Genomic DNA, 4,478 nt, shown 5'->3' on the forward strand with positions numbered 1-4,478 from the left:
AGATTTAAATGAAATTCGTATCCAATCACCCAAGTGTACCGAGTATCTATTTGGGAAATTGCACTAAATAGAGTCATTCTCATAGGATGTACCTTATCCATTTGTATAATTGATTTTCTCTCCAAGGCAAAAATATCCGTCTAATGGCACATCCTTTCAGAAATGTGAGAAAAGATTCGTTTGGTTGTCCAGAAAATTATTTTTTTCCTACTGAAATAACTGCTGATTTACTTTAATTTATAAATAATGTGGCGAGGGTATTAATCAAATAATAATTGATCGTTTTTATTCGTCTTAGGTTATTCAGAACTTCCGCTTTCATACAGTAGATAAGAGTGATGCTGTAAATTGCTTAATATTCTGAATAATTTACGAATATTTATAAAGAAATTCGTTTATAAATCATTTTTATTAGTAAGGTCAATCACCTCACAGATGCGATCTCCCTGCGTAAATACCTTTAAAAGTAAGAAAATCTTTATTGTGATCGCATTAAAAGTGAGAATATTATTAATAATTTATCACAATAATCACTTTTACACTGAATAACATACATTATAGAATGTATGTTATTCAGTTGCTTAACAACTTGTAACTATCGTCGCTTTCGTTACTTTTATGGACATTTAAAGACTTTTTATCATTGCAATCAATTCTACATTTATCAAAAAATAGTTTCCGTCGACATCATTACGTTCATTACTATCAAAATTATGCCTTTACCGCTGTCTAAACGTGTTTTTTCGCCACCATTTTCCGGATAAAATGGAAAAAACTACCCTACGAAGGATCCAAATCAGGACGAAAGTGGAAGAAACATAAATACAATTTATATTTTTGTGTAAGCAATTTAAGAACTATCTTTATAAAAATTCTTTCTTGATGCTTTTATTTTATTAAAATCACCTTTTGTAGGGCCTTTTATGCTCGCCCGCTATCGCAGAGAGGCCCGAAAATTTAATTCTCTACGAAAAAACACGATACGAAAGTATTATATATTAAAATTTCTTTTGAAAATTAGTGATAAATCTACTTTTATTTATTCAATTAATGTATTTTTACAGCTTCTGTACAGGGCCTCGTCTCTTCTCTCTCAGGCCCTACTCACCTCTACGCTGTTTATTAACTAAATGTAGGCCTAGCGACATTTAAATTCTAACAAGTTAAAAAAGAAGAAAAAAAGAAATAAAGAGTATTAATTATTTTAAAATTTAACAGTTTAATCCGACATTTAACGGTCTTAAGTGATTAAAATTACAAGAAAATAAAAAGTTACGGACTCTCTTAAAAGTACTGCGCTTGGTAACAGATTACGCATTTTAATTAATTTTCACCAACGTCAAAACGTAAAAATTGTCCAATTTTTAATTTTAAAAATTGAAAATAATCGTTCAAATTACCTTAATTAATAAAGTATCGTCGTGGCCAGGGATAAAATACGAAAGAGGAAGAGGGGAGAGGGGAGGAGGAGGAGGGGAAAAAAGTAAAATAAATCGATACGTGTCTATACGATTCCCTTTTTTACAAGGAAACGAGAGGGGGTTACATTCCGGTCACGTGCCGCCGAGACCTGTAAACAATACCCGCAATTTTATGCGCTTATTAGGGATTTTTTCTGTGTACTTTTTGACCTCATTCGTCACAAACACGCTCTCCGATCATTACGGTTTTGTCACTTTTCGGTAACAGTTGCCCACCCCCCGGTTGCCATGGTTACTTTGTAACGTTATCGCTTTCGAATCGTGACCAGAAGCAGACCTCCGGTCACGTGACGGGGAAGGAAACGCCCGATTGGCCATATCCGTTGCAAGCGATTTATTTTGTTTAATTGTCACCTCGTATGGCATTCGCTCTTAAATTCTTGTCGGATTTCCCCATTAATAAAAGGATTCCTCGACTTTTAAAAGCTATTTTTTCCTACGACGTTTCCCGTAAGCTTTTCACTCGAAATTAATCCCTCTTACCAGACTGATGAATGATCGTTCTCATAAATCGCTCCTGTTAAATTCCCTATTTACCTTTAACTTTTGCCATCGGAACGTCGATAAATCTAAGATTTTTATCGTTTCCGTAACGAAATCTGTGCCCGATTTACTTATTCCCTAAATCCCCTACGTCTTCGAGTTACGGGAGTGCTTAATGGGGATTTAATTTTATGTAAAATGTAGCATTTTTCGTCAGGTTAAATGTTAAAATATCCCTTAAAAATATGTCTATGTTCTTAGAAAACCGAGCAAACATTCTTAGAACTGAATACACGCTCCCCTAATCCCTAACAGAAAGAAAAATACCCTTAAAACGAGACACAACTTCCCTAATCCTTAACACTAAGTAAATTTTCCTAAATCGTCCCTAACAAATACTGCTTTAAACTGAACTTATAAGTTAATTACTTTCTAAAATTGATATCCCTAAATATTCCTAAACAGAACTTAAGTAGGCCTACATTTTCTATTGCTCCCTAAAAATACTTAAGTACATTGCTTTATAACCCTAAATAATTGTTAATTCTCTCTAATACTTACGTATTGTTGGATATCCCTAAATGACACCCGTAAACATTTTCTACAGCTCCCTAAAAATTACCTAAATATAATGCTAGATGTAACTACATAATACCTAAATAATACTTAAATAATCCCTGAATAAAAGTACATTTAGGTACTATTTAGGAATAATCAGTAATATGAACATAGTACCTAAATGCACTTCCTAAATATCCCTAGATACTCGTAAATAACGTTTAATTTAGGGATATTCATAATATCCCCAAATAATATCTAAATAAATACCTAAATGAATCCCCGAATGATAATTTATTCTCCTGGAGGAAAAATAATATATTTTATTTATGAGTTAAAACTAAAAATATACAGGAAAAAATTATTAATTAAATTTAACTTCCGCCGGAAAATTCTCTTTAATTTGCAAGGGAACGTGGCTAAAAGGAAAAATATATAAAATAATTTTAATTAATAAACTTAATGTTATTATAAATTTATTATAATGAATAAACTTAAATGTTATTATAAATTTATTATTAAGATGGACATGTTCTTAATATTGGAGAAATGAAACAATATCTTAGATTTAAATAATTCAATTCAAATAAATATTGTTTACATTTAAATATTCTTTATATTCCGCGCGACTCTCTCGTCATTTTAATTAAATATAAAATATTTCTTATAATATTCATGCCGATTAATTGGAAATTTAATTATTTAATTTTGATAATAATAATAATATTTATTAATTTTTTTTATGTAAATTTTATTAAATTTACGGGTTAAAGCCGAAAGGATAATTCGAAAATGTCATTTTTTAAGCCGGATTTTTAAATATTATTTGAGGGTTTTGATGGATTTATTTAGTTTTGGGAGGTTTTTAAAGCGTTACAATTAAAGAATATTATAAAAATATTAAGATAATATAATGTTCTAAGCATAAGTCGACGAGGAAAAAAAGTAAATTAATGCGCTGACGTTTTAATGTTAAAAATCAGTTTGCTTAAACGTCCTTACTGTATTAATGATTTAATACTTTGAAGTATAATTATAGAGCTCCGAGTCATCCTCACTCTTCGAGCAACCAACGATCTTTATTGAATTTCTATATAGAATACACTTTATTTGATTAACCGGGATAATCTGTTAGCTATAAGTCTAACCAGCGATGGTGAAAAGCCTGGTTTCTGTTATATATATAGCCACGGATGTCAGTCACCGTACCTGACAGACGAGCACAACAGATGGTGCAGCACGGAGCGGGCCATACAGTAGCATTGTAGACGGATCGGGGGAGGCCATCTGCGTAACGCCGTATGAAAGAAAAGGGTGGGGCACACCGCATAACAATACAAATCGACACGTCTATAAATAATTGTTTATCGGGACACTGCGAGAGATGAGTAATGGTTAAGTATGTAAAGTAATAAAATATTCATGATATCAATCGCATCTGCTAGGATCAGAATGTGTCGTGAGCTGGAAACTAAACTGGGGCTAACCACAGTTGCGTCACTAACCATTATCCCCAACAAAGTAATGAATTCTAAACGCTCCTAAGTGATATTAGGGTAAGTGGTGAGATGGGAGGAATGGGCGATTTGTTCCTTTAAAGATTAAATGGAGCTTGCTTGGACTGAGATTGGCTGGATAAGCAAAAGCTTTCTTTCAACACGAGCTGTCTGAGCCGAAACAAAAAAAATAATATTATCGATCCTTTGGAATTTTTAAAAGTTGTACATTTGCATTTTTACTACATTGGGGAATTGTACTGGCTGTACTACAAATGTGTACCACGGACACAATTTTTCAAAATGGCAAAGAGCGAATCTACTCCTTCTCATCGCCATTTAATATCCTACTTTTACAATTTTATATGATTTATAGGCCTTCTACAGATGAAAAACCTGGCATGCAGTAAGTGTATCCGGAGCGGTACAGAACTATGCACTCCTTATCAATCAAAAATTT

The sequence above is a fragment of the Centruroides vittatus genome, unplaced genomic scaffold (assembly GCF_030686945.1).
Source record: "Centruroides vittatus isolate TY-2023 unplaced genomic scaffold, ASM3068694v2 contig_392, whole genome shotgun sequence".
In the NCBI taxonomy this organism is placed as follows: domain Eukaryota; kingdom Metazoa; phylum Arthropoda; class Arachnida; order Scorpiones; family Buthidae; genus Centruroides; species Centruroides vittatus.